At 43.1% G+C, this 17231-nt stretch overlaps 1 protein-coding gene across 5 annotated transcripts in view; it reads left to right on the top strand.

Annotated features, from left to right (window-relative positions):
* The window catches only part of LOC137095171 (ubiquitin-conjugating enzyme E2 L3), a 290392-nt gene that overhangs the window by 74873 nt on the left and 198288 nt on the right, over positions 1 to 17231 (top strand). The gene's annotated exons all lie outside the window — the stretch shown is intronic.

The raw sequence follows: 17231 nt of genomic DNA, 5'->3' as shown, positions 1-17231 counted from the left end.
TGAATGATGGAGGTTTTCCCATTTACCGACCTGGCATAGAGCATCACCACCTTTAGCCTGGAGGGGCCACCAACCTGGTACCTCAGCTGTACCTTGTCAAGAGAATGTTTTGGAGTTGCCAATAAATCCTTGTTAATTTCGAGCCGAATGGATTGTTGGGTTGTATTGTGAGTGATTTCTGGAATTGCCAATGTTCTACTGTTAATTTTGGGCCGAATTTGCTTTTGCCTTGAATCACTTATGTATTTAGATTTTGCCAATTTGTTGTTGTAAATTTTGGGCCAGAATGAGTGTTTTGTTCTCCCTTTCCTGTATCTTCCTCTATCTGTCACCACCTCTATGGCGGCCCCCTCAACCATGGAACTACCCCCCCCCCCTCCTGGGGAAGCTCCCTACATTTTCCTCAATTCTTGTTCTGGTTGTTGATATTTGATAACAGTCATTGTTATAGTTACATATAGCTAGACCCCTGCATTCTCACCCCTTAATGCATCCTGTTCCTGTTCTTTCCAGTATACCAAAGATTATAAAGTGCAGTTGTACAATAATGGAAGGAAAGGATAACTGATTCAATAGCAGCAAGAATGTCAATAGCAGCAAGAATAGCATAAGTGGTGACATGGACATAAAGTGCTGGTAGTTAACAATACAACTAGATAGAACTAAAGTGATAGTGCAGGATCTTAGAGCATTTGTTTACAGTGTTATAGTAACAACAACTTGATCACAGATTTAATAATTTGGGACCAGTTAATAGCAAGGGTTCTGGCAGATTAAAGCAAGGTCTAAAATTGCTCAGACTAAAGTGACTTGGTGCTAGACAATTCTACAATTCTACAATTCAAGTTAATGCCTTCTAGGATTAAATCCAAAGGTCGCTCAACAAGGACAGTCAGATTAAACCATAGGAACCCAGCTTCTTGGATCCGTGGAGAACAAGCCGACACCCATTGGCTAGATCCCTGGTTCTTCCTGGCCGTCCAGGAGAGATGATGACAAAGTTAAAACCTCGAAATAAATAAATAAATAAAGTTAACAGGAAAAAGATGGTAACCCGTACAATGAAAGACAGTAACTGAATTTTATCATTAGTTGCTAGCACACTCTCCAAGCTGTGTGAGATGATGTTACTTGCACAGTTTGGCTCGACCAGAGAGGGCAGTGTAGAGTGAGTAACTAGTTCTTTAAGCACTGAGAGCCCTGATGGTACAACAATGAAAACGCTGAGTCATAGGCGGACAAAACTTCCAGTCGTTCTTTAGGCCCAACGTCCGCACTATGATGTTAAACCTGGTGTTATTCATCATTTAAAATGATGGCCACTACAGCCAACTGCAACCAATTCACGGGACCATGCACCACACGAACCACATGACACAGAATGATAAAGAATTAGGCCGCCGGATCTTCAATCAAATTGCCATTCCCCAGGAAGTTTTACTTAGCAGCCACCTCTGAAGGAGACAGAAAAGCCTCCAGTTCAAGGGACAGGGGGGAATGGATCAGTTCCGGCTTCCTGCCAAGCAGGCAGGTCCTCTAAGCAATGAGGGCCAATATCCGGCTAGGTCACTGAGTCAAAACAGCCCGATGGAATTGGGTGTCACAGCCAGATGTCGGTATCCAGGAGTAAAAGGCCCCCCACCACAGCCGCAATGGCCCCCTCATCACAGGATGTAGCTCCGCGGCTCAATCCCGCCGCACCGTGCCCGCCGGGCAAGGAAACGACGCCGGCAGACAGAGAAGCTGAAGGAAACGCCGAGCAGATGGAAGTGCAAGCAGATTGAACTCCAAAAACTCCAGGCGGCAGAGAGGAGTGGTGTGTGGCGCAGCGGCAACCACCGAGGAATCCCCCCCGTGGCAGTCGGCTCCAGTGGCGGCCGCTCCACATGGCCCACCGTCACCACAGTGGTGGGCGGCGATGGCGATTTCACCCACAAAGGGGCAGCCAGTCGCAGCTCCAACAGTTTGAAGCAGTTGGTAAGAAAGTGGGGAAGGAGCAATCCAACTATATTTGTTGTGCTACAACCTCTCCTTCTCCTCTCCTCTTCCAGCTCACCTTCTCCCCATAGGATTGAACAATCATACCAAACGAACACCAAGGTCTCCTTCAAGACCTCAGATGTATGGCGGTTATGATTTTGGGGTAGTGGGCTGGTCTGTATGGGAGGATTATCTCAGATTTCACTTCTGTCGGGCCCTCAGCAGGATCTTGCTGCTACCACCTCGCCATCTTACCGGATCTCCCCTTACTGCATCTCCCCTTATGAACCTTCAAGGACTTTAAGATTGTCTGGAGAGGCCCTGCTCTCGGTCCTACCATCATCATAGGCATGGCTGGCAGGGATGAGAGACAGTGCCCTCTCAGTGGTTGCCCCTCGGCTATGGAACGCCCCTATGGAGATTAGATTGGCTTCTTCACTTTTAGCATTTCGAAATAAAACTCAAGACATGGCTATGCGAGCAGACATTTGCGAATAATGAGTAATGGACATAAGAATGGAATCAACTACAAGATGGAATTGGACATTGTTTTTATGGGTATTTATTGAATTATGTTTTATTACAGCTGTTATGATTTTAATGTTAAAGTTTTTATATTGCAATTAAAGTTTTTATATTGCAATTGTGTTTTTGGTGGCATTGAATTTTGCCTTGTAAACCGCCTCGAGTTGCCATAAGGCTGAGGGGGCAGTATACAAATATAGTAAGTAAATAAATAAATAAATAAATAACTATATATATTTTTCCAAATTACTTCCCATTCTTTTTGCTTGATAGTTCTTCTAATGTTTTAGTTCCACCTTCCCATATAAATCTTTCCTTCTTTTGATTCTAATTCCCATTCTAATAGTTTTTTATATCTTTGTTATAAGTTTTTTTTCTGATTCCATTATGTTGTTCCATTATTCCATTAAGTTTTTTTCTTCTTGAATAAACCCATTATTATCTTTTTTTTTTTGTTTCTTTAATTTCCCAATATTGTGGCCATGAGATTTTTTGGTCTATCATATTCAATTCATGCTGTGATTTTAATATAATTTCTCCTCCTTTTTTAATACATCCTTATATTTTGGCCATTCATACCATCCCATACACCGTCTTTGTTCAACTTCCAGAGGTGATACCCACATAGGTGTTTTGTTGTATAGTTTCTTTTTATATTTCTCTCATATTTTCAAGATTGCTGATCTTATAAAATGATTCCCATTTTTTTCTTTTTTTCTCCCTTTATACCAAATGCATGTGTGCCAACCCTCTCTCAATTCTATCCTTTCCAGAATTAATCATTTCTTTTTCTCCAATTTTCCCAGTCTTTGGCCCACAATAATGCATTTAATTTGAAGTATAATCTTAAATCTGTTGCAGCAAGTCCTCCTTTTTCTTTTCGTTCCACCATATTATCATAATGTATTCTTTTTTTTCCAAATGAATTTTGTTATATCTTTGTTCCAGTCTTTTAAATTTTTCATATTTATTTTGATTGGTAAATTTTGAAATAAAAGCATCAATTTTGCTAATATCATCATTTTACTTTTGCAATTTGACCATTAGTGACAAGTTTATGTTTTTCCATCTTACCATTTCTTTTTTGATTTCCTTCCATTTTTCTATATAATTGTTTTGTAGTAATTGTAATTTTTTTTGGTGTTAGAATTATCCCTAAATATTTTAATTTTGAGACAATTTGTATGTTCCATTTTTCTTTTAATTCCTCTTATTCTTTTTCCCTATGTTCTTTGTTATCACCTTGGTTTTTTCCATATTTACTTTAAATCCTGAAACCTTATCAAATTTTTCAATTGTGTTTATCCAACCTCCCAATTTATTTCTTAGTTCTTCAATTATACATATTACATCATTGGCCAAAGCTCCAAATTTATATTCTTGTCCTTGTAACCTTGCACCGGTCAGATCTTTTTCTTCTCTATCTTATTCAGCAGTATCACTAATCTATATATATAAAAAGGGAAAGGGCGTTCAATGGGACAGCAAAACACAAAAAAAACCCAACGAAAATTCACCAAATTTGCCATGCACATACCTCAATCCACAAGATATGCACAACACTCATCAAAATTCCAAACAACATTTCAACAAACTCACAATTACAAAAACCAACTGAGCATGCGCAGTGCCCAGGGGAAGAAGTACTGTAGTTCTTGAACGCGGCCTACCTGCTGACACTGAAGCCCCGGCCTGGGAGTTGGAGCTCGGCCGGCTGTGCTCGCTGGGGGCCAGGATGCTGCGCGACCTGTGGAGGCTGCCCAGGCCACCCCCGCACACCACCGTCTGGCTCCGCCATTGGTGAGGAAGGGGAAGGAGGGAAGGAAGCAGGAGAGGGAAGGAAACACAGAAATGAGGGGAAGGGGTGTAAATAGCAAGGAAGGAAGGAAGGAAGGAAGGAAGGAAAGAAGAAAAGTGGGAAGGGGATGGGAAGGTGTAGGAAGGAAGGAAGGAAGGAAGAAAGGAAGGAGAAGTTGAGAAGGTGTATGAAAGAAGAAAGGAAGAAAAAAAAGAAAGGGAGAGAAGGAGGATGAGAAAGAAGGAAGGAAGGAAGGAAGGAAGGAAGGAAGAAGAAAGGAGGGAAGGGAAGGTGTATGAAGGAGAAGTTGAGAAGGTATATGAAAGAAGAAAGGAAGGAAAGACAAGAAAGGGAGAGAAGGAGGATGGGAAAGAACGGAGAAAGGAAGGAAGGAAGGAAGGAAGGAAAGGAAGATAGAAAAGAAGAAGAAAGGAAAGGGGAAGGGAAGGTGTCAAAAGGAAGGAAGGGGAATTTGGGAAGGGGAAGAGAGGAAAAAAGTGAAGGAAGAAGAGAAAGGGAGGGAAGAAAGAAAGAAAGAAAAGGAAGTCTGAAAGTCAAGAGCGAAGGAAGGAAGGAAGGAAGGAAAGAGATAGAGAGGGAAGAAAGGAAAGAGGAAGGGAAAAAGGGGGAAGAAGGAAAGAGGAAGAGAAGGAGCAAAGGAAGAAGAGAAAGAAGGAGAGAAAGAGGGAGGGAAGAAATAAACAGAAGGAAGGATGGGAGCAAAAAGCTAGGGAAGGAACTAAACATGTAGAGAAGAAAGGAAAGAAGAAAAGGAAATGAAGGAAGGAGTGAAAGAAGGAGAGAAAGAGGGAGAGAAGGTTGGCCACTGCAACGCGTGGTGGGTAAGCTAGTGTAAGAATAAATATAAGTGGTGATAATGGGCATCCCTGCCTTGTTCCTTTTTTATTTCTAGAGTTTTTCTTTCCTGTTCACTATAATTTTTGCCTCTTGTTTTTCATATATTGCTTCTATTGGGTTTTGAAAATAAAATCCTAAATCCATCTCTTTCGTTACAATTTTTTAAAAGTTCCAATTCACATTGTCAAAAGCTTTCTCTGCATCCAGGGCCAAGAACATTACTTTATTTTGGTGTTTAATTTCATAATATTCAATTAGGTATATAATTATTCTTACATTTTTTAAATATCTGTTTGGTAAGAATCCTGCCTATTCCTCCTTTATATATTCACTGAGTAATTTCTTGAGTCTATCTACCATTATATTACTGAAAATTTTATAATCCACATTAAGTAATGAAATTGTTCTATAATTTTTTACTTCTTCTGGGTCTGATTTCTCTTTGTGTATCACATATATATATGCTTGTTTCCATAAATCTGGAATCTGCTTGTATACTCTTATTTTATTCATTAAGTCTTTTAAATATTGTATGCATTCCTGGTGAAATGTTTTATAGTAGTTTGCTGACCGTTCGTCCGGCCCTGGTGCTTTATTTGGTTTTAACTTTTTTATTGCTTGTTTGATTTCTTGCTCCGATATTTCTTGTTTTCTTTGTCGTCCCAATATCTCTACCACTTGTCTCATATCTTGTTCTGTAATTTGTAACTCCATTTCCCACATACTTTTCAAGTCCCGTATTGTACACTCATTGGCCTCTATTAACATTGTATATATTTTACTGGCCTGTGTGTTGTTTCCTTCTATTTTTTCTCTCATTATCTTTTCAAATGTAGTATCTTCTCTTTTTACGATATTAATATTTTCTTTAGAATCTAGATAGGTACAAATTGCTCTTATCTGTAGCCAATTTTTCTGTCCAAGCCATTGTTTAATTCTGTTCTCCCTTACCATTCCCTCAATATTGTACAATTGTTCAATTCTGTCTATTTCTTTTCCCTTTAATAATTTTTGTTCACATTTGATTCTTTTTATTAATTGACCATAATGTTGACATTTTAGATTTTAAACTGCCTATTGTCTTTTGCCACTTCTTCCACACTTGTATTGTTCCTCTCATTGGTCCTGTTAGTTTATCAATATGCCTTTTATCCCATTTTCTATAGATTATTTCTTCATAATCAACATTAATTTCCTTCTCAAATCTCACCCATTTTTAATTTGTCACTTGTAATTCTATTAGTCTTTGGAAGACAACACTATAAAGCTCTAGACTAAGACAACCCCATCCTCCTTTCATTTCTTTTGCAATCAACAGTTTTTTCCTTACTCTTGGTCTTTTCCCCCTTCAATCCAATAATTAAGTTTCCTATCCCATTCTTGTAATTTTACCAGGGGAGGAGTTTCTGGAAGTACCTGGGATACATCATTTTTGGAATTATCAACATTTTCAGTGCTCTTATCCTAGACATCTGTTTAAGGTTTTTATTTTTCCCAAGTACTCATTTGTTTTAGCATTCTCTTCCATACTTCCCTGTAATTTCCATCTGTTATTTTCTCTGGTGTTTTATATATCCAGATTCCCAAATACCTCATTTTTTTAATTCCCAGTTTTAATCCTCATTCTTTCCTTATCTCTAATTGTTCCCTCGGGAGGGGGAGATTGATAAATAATATCTCTGATTTTTCCATATTTACTGATAACCCTGATCCTTGTTTACACTCCCTCAAGATTATTTTCATTGACTCGATCATTTCCCTTGGTTGCTGTGTTAAAATTATTGTGTCGTCCGCAAATAAGTTTTGCCTCAGCTCCTGTCTACCAATCTGATAACCTTCTCACATTCCATGCATCCTTATTTTATATGCTAAGGATTTTATTGCCAAAGTAAATAACATTGGGGATAATGGACACCCTTGTTTAGTCCCATTTTTGACATCAATATTCTCTGTTCTTTGCCCATTCACTCTAATGCAAACCTTATTTCCCCTGTATATATTTTTAATCATTTCACAAAAAATATTCCCCAAATTTAGTTCATTATATAATCTATATAAATATTTGTGGTTTACTTTATTAAAAGCTTTGTACACATCTAGCTTTAGAATTGCCAGCTTTCTTTTAGTTTTAGTTGCATGACAGATTGCATTGATAACATTTCCTATTGGCTCACAAATTCTCAATAACTCATATTGATCTCCTACTATCTTTGGTAGAATAGCTTCCATTCTATTTGCTATGATTTTCTTGAATATCTTATAATCTTGATTTGCTAGAGTGATTGGACGATATGATTCTGGGAAATCTGGTTGTTTATCCAGCTTCAAGATGGTAATAATTTCGGAAAATTTCCAAGTTTGTGGAACAATACCTCTTATGTATACCTCGTTAAACATTTCCGTCATATATGGTACCAATACATAAAGGTCTTATAGAATCTATTTATTTATTTATTTATTTCAGTTACTTCTACCCCGCCCTTCTCAACCCTGAGGGGGGATTCTGCTGTGAATCTGTCTATGCCTGATGCCCTATATTGCTTCAATCCTTTTATTGCTTTAATTACTTCATCTTGTGTTATTACTACATTTTATTTATTTATTTATTTATTTATTTGCTATACTTGTATACCGCCGTTTCTCAGCCTAGCCGGCGACTCAACGCGGTTTACAACAACTTATAACAAACAACAGTATACAGTTTAAAAACATAAAAACACAATCCACAATACATATATCAATAAACAATCCAATTCATCTATTGATTAAAATCGCGATCCAGTTTCATCGTCCAAATTGGCAGTCCTTCAATCATTACACTTATTGCACTGAGTTAACCAAACGCCTGCTCGAACATCCAGGTTTTTAGTCTTTTCCGGAATACCATCAATGAGGGGGCTGATCTTATCTCCATGGGGAGGGCGTTCCATAGCCGCGGGGCCACCACAGAAAAGGCCCTGTCTCTCTTCCCCGCCAGCCGCACCTGTGAAGCAGGCGGGATAGAGAGCAGCCCCCCCCCCCAGAAGATCTTAGGGTCCTGGTGGGCTGATAGGCTGAGATACGTTCGGATAGGTAAGTTGGGCCAGAACCGTTTAGGGCTTTAAAGGCCAACGCCAGCACTTTGAATTGAGCCCGGTAGTAGATCGGCAGCCAGTGGAGCTGGTGCAGCAGAGGAGTTGTATGCTCCCTGCGCTCCGCTCCAGTTAGTATCATGGCTGCTGAGCGTTGGACTAATTGAAGCTTCCGGGCCATCTTCAAAGGCAACCCCACGTAGAGAGCGTTGCAGTAGTCTAAACGGGATGTAACTAGAGCGTGGACTACCGTGGCCAAGTCAGACTTCCCAAGGTACGGGCGCAGTTGGCGCACAAGTTTTAACTGTGTGAATGCTCCCCTGGTCACCGCCGAAACCTGGGGTTCCAGGCTCAACGATGAGTCCAGGATCACACCCAAACTGCGAACCTGTGTCTTCAGGGGGAGTTTGACCCCATCCAACACAGGCTGTAACCCTATACCCTGTTCGGCCTTACGACTGACAAGGAGTACCTCTGTCTTGTCTGGATTCAATTTCAATTTGTTCGCCCCCATCCAGACCGTCACAGCGGCCAAGCACCGGTTCAGGACCTCGACAGCCTCCTTAGTAGCAGGTGGAAAGGAGTGACAGAATTGGACATCATCCGCGAACAGATGACATCGCACTCCGAAACTCCGGATGATCTCACCCAGCGGCTTCATGTAGATGTTAAACAACATGGGAGACAGTATTGAACCCTGAGGAACCCCACAAGACAAAGGTTGTGGAGTTGAACAGGAGTCTCCCAGTAACACCTTCTGAGACCGGCCCTCGAGGAATGAGCGGAGCCACTGTAAAACAGTCCCTCCAAGACCCATTCCCGCGAGGCGTCCCAGAAGGATACCGTGGTCGATGGTATCGAAGGTCCAGCAGTACCAACAGGGACACACTCCCCCTGTCGAGTCTTCTTTGCGGCTTTTATTGCCACGGCATATGCCCTTAAAAAGGACACAAACCGTGTTCGATTTGGCTCGCTCGGATTCGAATGCCACACGCTCTCTAGTTCCCTCTTCTTTCGCTTCAACGCTGCCAGCTCCTCAGTGAACCAAGGAGCTGGTTTAGCTCGGCTACTTGAGAGGGGACGTTCTGGAGCGATCGTGTCTATTACTCTAGCCATCTCCCCATTCCAGAGAGCGACCAGGGCATCGACAGGATCACCAACTGAGGCGGCGGGAAATTCCCCAAGAGCCGTCAGGAATCCATCCGGATCCATAAGCCTCCTGGGGCGGACCAACTTAATGGGTCCTCCACCTCTGCAGAGGTTAGGGGGTGCAGTTAGTCTGAAGCTGATCAGGTGGTGGTCGGTCCATGGCAACGGAGAGATGGATAACTCCTCAACACCGCCACCTTCCTCCCATCCTTGGCAGAAAACCAAGTCCAATGTGTGTCCAGCACTGTGGGTGGGGCCAGATACCTGTTGGGACAGCCCCATGGTTGCCATGGCAGACATGAAGTCCTGAGTCGCTCCCGATAAGGCGGTCTCGGCGTGGACATTGAAGTCCCCCAGCACAAGCAGCCGCTGGGGCTCCAATGCCAGGTCCGAGACCACCCCCGCTAGCTCAGTCAGGGAGTCTGTGGTGCAGCGAGGTGGACGGTACACTAACAGAATCCCTAATCTGTCCCGGTCACCCACCCTCAGGTGGACGCATTCAAAATTCGTTGACTGCGGGATGGGGGCCCTGGTCAGAAGAATGGAATCTCTATAGACCACTGCAACCCCGCCTCCCCGCCCTCCGGATCTTGGCTGGTGCTGCACAGAGAAACCTGGCGGGCAAAGCTGGGTCAGATTCACACCTCCAGCTTCGTCCAGCCAGGTCTCTGTGATGCACGCCAGATCTGCCCATTCATCCAGGATTAAATCCTGGATGAAGGCTGTTTTGCCATTGACAGATCTGACGTTCAACAGCACCACCTTCAATCCGGAGGGACCGTCATCCTGGTTACACCAATTTACCGTATCGGGAGACCGATTTGGAATTACTAAAGTTGTTGTACGGTCCCTAGGCCGAATTCGGGGTCTCCTTTTCCCGTATCTCCCCCTCCCCACCACGACTTCTATGGAGGCTCCCCGACCAACGGAACATCCTTCCTCCTCCATGATGCAATTCACATCCATAATTTCACCCCATGCTTCGCTGCTGGTTATCTGATTTGTTACCAATACAATTCGTTCTAGTTTTCCCTTCCATTCATTTCTTACCCGGACTTTGCTATTTCCAGAAATCTCCGATTCACTCCCCTCCTTACCTCCCCCACAAATAATTAACAAAAGGGTTAGCAAGTACCAGGGGATCGGGAGCAGCATGAATGGTGGTGTGGTGGTAAACACAATCAACAAAGCTACCAAAGTTCTTAAAGTGCAGCAGGTAGTTTTATCAACCTCACAGTTCTTAAAGTGCAATAGATAGATGTTAAGCACTATCAATAGCGTTACCAAGTTCTTAAAGTGCAACAGGTAGTTGTATCCCCCTCACAGTTCTTAAAGTGCAGTAGGTGAGTGTTAAACACTATCAATAGAGCTACCAAGTTTTTAAAGTGCAGCAGGTAGTTGTATCAACCTCACAGTTCTTAAAGTGCGATAGGTTTAACAAGATTGTTCTAAAGTGCTACAATAAGGTGCGTCATGGAGGACTGCTGATTTAAGTGCTAGAAGACTAGAACACTGGGTTAAAGTGCTAAGTTGAGCAGGGTAATGGACCAATACAGTACAAATAGCAATTTAAAGTGCTGGAAAATTAAAGTGCTGAGAGATTAAAGTGTTGGAATTATGCAGATTAACCGCAGCACTCGGTATGTTGACAAAGATATTAAGGCATACAATTACAGGACAATGGACGACAGAAAGCGGATCCAGGGGTGGATGATTTTGGTCCTTCCGGGGATAAAATTAACGTCCGTGGTGGTAGTCGTTGGCCACAGCCGGACAGTCCGATGGTAAGGGATGGCCAGCACAGATGGACGACACAGATGGACAGCACAAAAGATCGAGCAGCACAACGGTCGACACAGTAGATGATTAACTGGTCAACACACGTCAGGCAGCCTGAGTTGGACAACACAGCATTCTCCACAACAAATTGAACAACACAAACGGTCGGCACAGAAGATGGTTAATTGGTCAACACACAATTAGGCAGTCTGAGTTGGTCAGCACAGCAATAGCACGGCGTCGGTAGCATACAAGTCCTTTAGGCCGCGCCCGGGCTCCGACCCAGAACCAGGCCGGCCTGGGGCCGGCTTCCCCAAGGGGGAAACGGCACACAAGCCGGAGTGCCCAGGCGTCCGAAAGGGCGGCGAGAGATGGTAGGCACCAACCCCGTTCGGAGCTCTGACGCTGCCGAGCAACCAAACGGCACCGCCGCCGATGCCGTATGTGGTCGAGCAGGGAGTGATGGAAGGCCGCTAAAAGTTGAGCGGCGACCCCGCCAAATAGCCAAGACCTCTGGTAGGCGAGAAAACGCAGAGGGGCACAGGGCTGGTAAGCATCCCCGCTTCAGGCCCGCAGGGGCCAGCCCAGGCCGCAGGGAGCCGCTGCAGTAGCCGCGCCGCGCCCCAAAATGGCAGCCGCGTACTCAGGCCTAGCTGGTAATGGGCCTCACTCCACTCCTCTTTTGAGCCGAGGACCGGCCCACGCGGCCGTAGTAGCCGGGGCAGCCAAGGTGTCTGCGGCTGCAGATGGAAAAAAGCCGGCGTGGCTGGAGGAGCCGGCGCAGCTGCAGCTGGAGGAAGCTGGCGCGGCTGGAAGAAGCCAGCTGGAAGAAGTCGGCGCGACCGAGGCAGCCGGGTGTCTGCGGCTGCAGCTGGGAGACGCTGGAAGACGCCGACGCGATAGAGAGTCGGTCGACCCGTTGAGCAGTTGAGCAGCCAAACAGAACCTCCACTTCTCCGTCAGGTCAGATGATAATAATTATTGAAAGACCGGAGACTGGAGGGTATAGGGGGTCCGGAGAGGGTCCAAAGAGGGGTCCAAACGGCGAGGGATAGGATGTTTGGGGCCGACAATGGCGGCGGCCCGGTTGTCTTTCTCCTTTCCTCCTCTTCCCCCGTTTGCTCACCTTCTTCTTCTCCGGCGTTCCCCAAAATAGATCCCTGAGATCACTTTCGTGACCCAGGGATTGTTGTCTGTATGGGGGGACGACTTGCGGGAATCCAGAAGGGAAAATTGACCCAGAATAGGCTGGGTTGTGAGCCCGCTCTTTTCTCGTGCAGAAGGTTCGCTGCTTACCACGCCGCCATCATATCGAAAGTATAAAAACACCAAAGGGCTTGTTTTCTTGAAAATGCCTAACGGAAAGACTGGCTCAAATAGAATTCCAATAAATCTTTTTCATCACCAAATGGGAACCATCCGTGGCAGGAGCAGAATTTACTCCCTGCTTGCAGTAGATATCCGTAGAAAAACAACTCAGGAGAAACGCCGAGTCTTCTGATAAAAGAGTACTTCAGGGTTTCAAAATAGCTTAGATAAATTGTCACTCCCTTTTTGTAGAAGTCAGCAAATTATCTGGCAAATTATCTTGTTAACATGCCAGGCCTTCAGTCTGTTTAGGATTCTTAGTTTTAGTTTTTAGAAGTTCTTAGTAAGAAACTCATGGAGCGATGTTATCAGGGTGTTTCACTCTCCGCCATCTTCCTTAATCTTCCTTTAAGATGTTTTTATCATCCTCGTTTACTTTATTCCCAATTTTTATCTCATTATTATTCATCTGTTCATAGAATCATAGAATCAAAGAGTTGGAAGAGACCTCATGGGCCATCCAGTCCAACCCCCTGCCAAGAAGCAGGAATATTGCATTCAAATCACCCCTGACAAATGGCCATCCAGCCCCTGCTTAAAAGCTTCCAAAGAAGGAGCCTCCACCACACTCCGGGGCAGAGAGTTCCACTGCTGAACGGCTCTCACAGTCAGGAAGTTCTTCCTCATGTTCAGATGGAATCTCCTCTCTTGTAGTTTGAAGCCATTGCTCCGCGTCCTAGTCTCCAAGGAAGCAGAAAACAAGCTTGCTCCCTCCTCCCTGTTGCTTCCTCTCACATATTTATACATGGCTATCATATCTATGTTCTTTTTGGTACAGATTCCTGTAAAATTCTCTCATTTTGTCTTCTATTTCCTTTCTCCCTTCCTTCAACAATCCATTTTTATCTTTGAGTTTTGTTATGCGTGACTTTTCCTTTCTCTTCTTTAAGTATTTAACCATTTGTTTCATTGATTTTGTAACCCATCTATTAATTCTTTGCCTTACACACTGTCTCATTTTGTTCCATTGCACTTCATCCATTAATTTCAATTCTTTCTTTTTCTGCCTTAAAATAGTATTTATATCTCTTCACCTTGTTGTTCTCAGTTGTTCCTCTATTAATTCAATCTCTTTTATACATTTTTCTTTTTCTCTCCTCCAGCTTTTCCTGATATGGGATTCAATACTAATACACTGACCTCGTATTACACTTTTAAATGAGCCCCACACCTTAGCTTTAGATAGCTCTCCAGTGTCATTAATTCTATAATATTCTCTTATCTCCTCCTGCAATTTATTTATTTATTTATTTAGTACACTTGTATACCGCTAATATCTCAGTCTGTGCGGCGACTCATTGCGGTTTACAATTCACTTCGTATTCACTTTTCTCTGATACTACTGAATTATATCTCCAGATTCTCTGTCTAGCATCAGAACTCAATCCCAGAGTCGCGATCAAAGGACAATGGTCCGACAAAAAGATTGGTTTACTTCCTACCTCCTTTATTTGAACATTATTTGTTTTGTTTATTAAAATATAATCTATACAACTAAATTTATTATGTCTTGCTGAATAGTATGTATCTCTTTTAGTCTGGTTTGAATGTACATCCACCATATTAAGCATATTTACATTTAATGCTTTATTATTTTTGTTATTAAGTCCAAATTGAAATCGCCTGCCCAAATCAGTGTCCCTTTCGCATAATTATCAAGATTCCTTTTTGTATCTAGTATATATTGTTTTATATTTCTGTTTGGTGATTATATCACAGCTAATGCTATTTTAATGTGATTTATTTTTCCATTCACAAAAGCTGTTCTATCTTCCCTATCTTTTTGAAAATTGAGTTCCTCAAATGGAAAATTTTCATTAATTAGAATTGCTACACCTCTTCATTACCTGTCCCACGAGATTCGTAAATTCTGCTCCATTTTTTGTCTTTAATCAGTTTATCACTCCCCCTCTTTTTGTGCATTTCAGATAAGATTATTAGGTATATTTTACAATCCCTTACAAGTTTCAGCACCCTATATATCTTGAGATCTGCCATTCCATTAATATTCAGTGCCAGTATTGGTAATTCACCCATTTGGTTTTTTTTTTTTTTAAAAAAGAAATCATTTTATATCTTCTCTTTGTCTCCTTGGTTTTCTTTCTTAATTCTTCTCTCACCCCTCCCTCATATCTCCATTGTGACCCCCCTTTGCTTAAAATGAGGAGTGGCAAACCCCTAGCTTACCCTGTTAGGGGGATAATCATTCTGCTGATTGCGTTCCCAATTAGGGTTCTCCCCTATTCCTATTAGAAATACTCTTCTATTGTACTCTTTCCCTTACTCCTTATATCCTATCCAATCTGGTTACCTTATTTTTGAAAAATTAAAGAAAGATTCAGCATTCAATGGGTTGCTGCAAGTCCTCTGGGCTGCACGGCCACATCCCAGAAGCACTCCCCCCCAGACGCCCCACCTACATCCACAGCAGGCACTCCCAAAGGTTATGAGGATGCCCACCATAGGCGCAGGAGAGAAATGCCAGGAGAGAACACCCCTGGAACACAGCCACACAGCCTGAAAAACCCACAGCAACCCAGTGACTGTGGTCATGCAAGCCTTCGACAATACATTAAGCAATCAATAATTGCATAAAGATTTAATAACTATTTTTCTTCTTTCTCAGTGGTCTTTTAACTTAAACATCCTGCTTGCATGGGCTCTTCAGCTGTTGTTCTCCATTGACTCTATCTTGATCTTCCTTAGCAGATTCATCTTCTGTCACATAGCTCTGGGTTGCGGTTGCTCCTCCTGTTGTTTTTCTAAACTTTTTGGAGGTGTCCTGTTGAGTTTGGGCCAATTTTTGAGCCATGCCACCTATCTTGATTTCTAAAGACTTGAGCAATTATAAGCTTTCCTCATATGTCTCTGCTCTTAGGACATCGTCTCCTTGAAAAACTAGGATAGTTGCTGGGAATGCCCAAAAATCGCTGATTATTCATTATTAATTTCTGGCATATGGCATAAATAGTAAATGTCAAGTTTTGTCTGTGGGTATGTATGCCTATGTATATGTATGAGGGTATGTGTGTATGTGGCAGCTTTCCGATTGGCTCCCACTTCCACATGCCAGTGTAACCTCCACAAATAACTGACCTGTGCCAAGCTTATCACACATAACCCCCATTACTATCTTTATGTTCTGGTGCTATTTGGGGAAAGATGAACCATGGAATTGCAGTTCTTTCACAGACGATTGTGAGATCCACCAATGACAGATCTGGACCAATCTTGACTCACCGAACCCCCATGACACGCTTTATATCCCGATGTGGTTTGGGGGAGGATGGGCCACAGATGATGGGATTTGAAGTACTTTCACTCACTTCCAGAGATCACTGCAACCCCCACTAATGACAGACTTTGACCAAACTTGGCACAAAACCCCCCTCATGCCCTGATGAAGTTTGGGGGAATACCTTCACCAAATTTGCCTCCCACAGATCACTGAGGCCCCCACAAATCACAGACATGGGCAACACTTGGTAGACATATGCCCTGTGACCCACTTTATGTCCTGGTGTGGTTTGGGGGAGGATAGGCAGTGAATTATGGGACTTGCAGTACTCTCACTTCCTGAGACTACTGCGACCATCACGAATGATGGATGTGGACCAAACTTGGTATATAGTACCGCCATTGTCCACTCTACATCCTGGTATGGTTTGGAGGAAGATGGACCATGGGACTTGTATTACCTTTACTCACTTCCTGAGGATACTGTAACCCACACTTATGATGGCTCAAGTCCAAGCTTGGCACACAGGGCCAACATGACCCCTTTATCTCCTGTTGCAGTTAGGTGGATAATGGACCATGGACGATGGGATACGCAGTAGCTTCACTAACTTCCAGAGACCACTGCGACCCACACAAATGACTGATCAAGACCAAACTTGGCACACAAATCCCCATGTTGACCTCTGTGTCCTGGTGTGATTTGGAAAAAGATGAATGATGGGATTTGCAGTATTTTCATTTGCTTCAGCTTCCACAGATGATTGTGGTACCCACCAGTGACAGATCTGGACCAAATTTGGCAAACAAAGCCCACATGATGAACTTTACATACCCTTGCAGCTTGGAGAAGTTTTGACAGTGGATGATGGGATTTGCAATACCTTCACTCACTTCCTGAGGTCACAGAGACCCATACCAATTACTGATCAAGACCAAGCTTGGCACCCAGACTCCCCATTACCCTATCTAAATCCTGGTGCGATTTGGAGGAGGATAGACCATGGACGATGGGTCCTGCATATGGAAACTGTAGTTCACCTGCACCCACTGAACCCAGCAGACATTAGACCTAGACTAAACTTGGGGCGCAGGCAAACAATGCCCTTTTCAAATAAGCTGGGCACTGCTGGATCCAACCTATCCTTCTACATATAAGAAAAGTGAAAATGTATATGTGGTGGAGGTATCTGCTTGGACAGACAGCCTCTGGCCTCCACAAATAGGCTATAGTTCCAAGTGTTGAGAAGCTTCCAAAGTCACTCACTCCACTGACATTGCAGGTTATAGTGAGCACCATGAACATGTGATTCAAAGACTGCCAAGCTCCTCCCCAAACACTACAGCCCACCATCCAAGGAATGCTTTCATTTTGAGAGAATTTCATCCTAGATTTGACATGTATCCTCCACTAGGGGCAGGCATCCCAGGGTTTATTGGGTGGAATTTTCATGACCCTGCCTACT

This window comes from Anolis sagrei, chromosome Y (assembly GCF_037176765.1).
Source record: "Anolis sagrei isolate rAnoSag1 chromosome Y, rAnoSag1.mat, whole genome shotgun sequence".
In the NCBI taxonomy this organism is placed as follows: Eukaryota; Metazoa; Chordata; class Lepidosauria; order Squamata; family Dactyloidae; genus Anolis; species Anolis sagrei.
The sequence above is the reverse complement of the archived record's forward strand: the minus strand, read 5'-3'. Positions and strand labels throughout refer to the sequence as shown.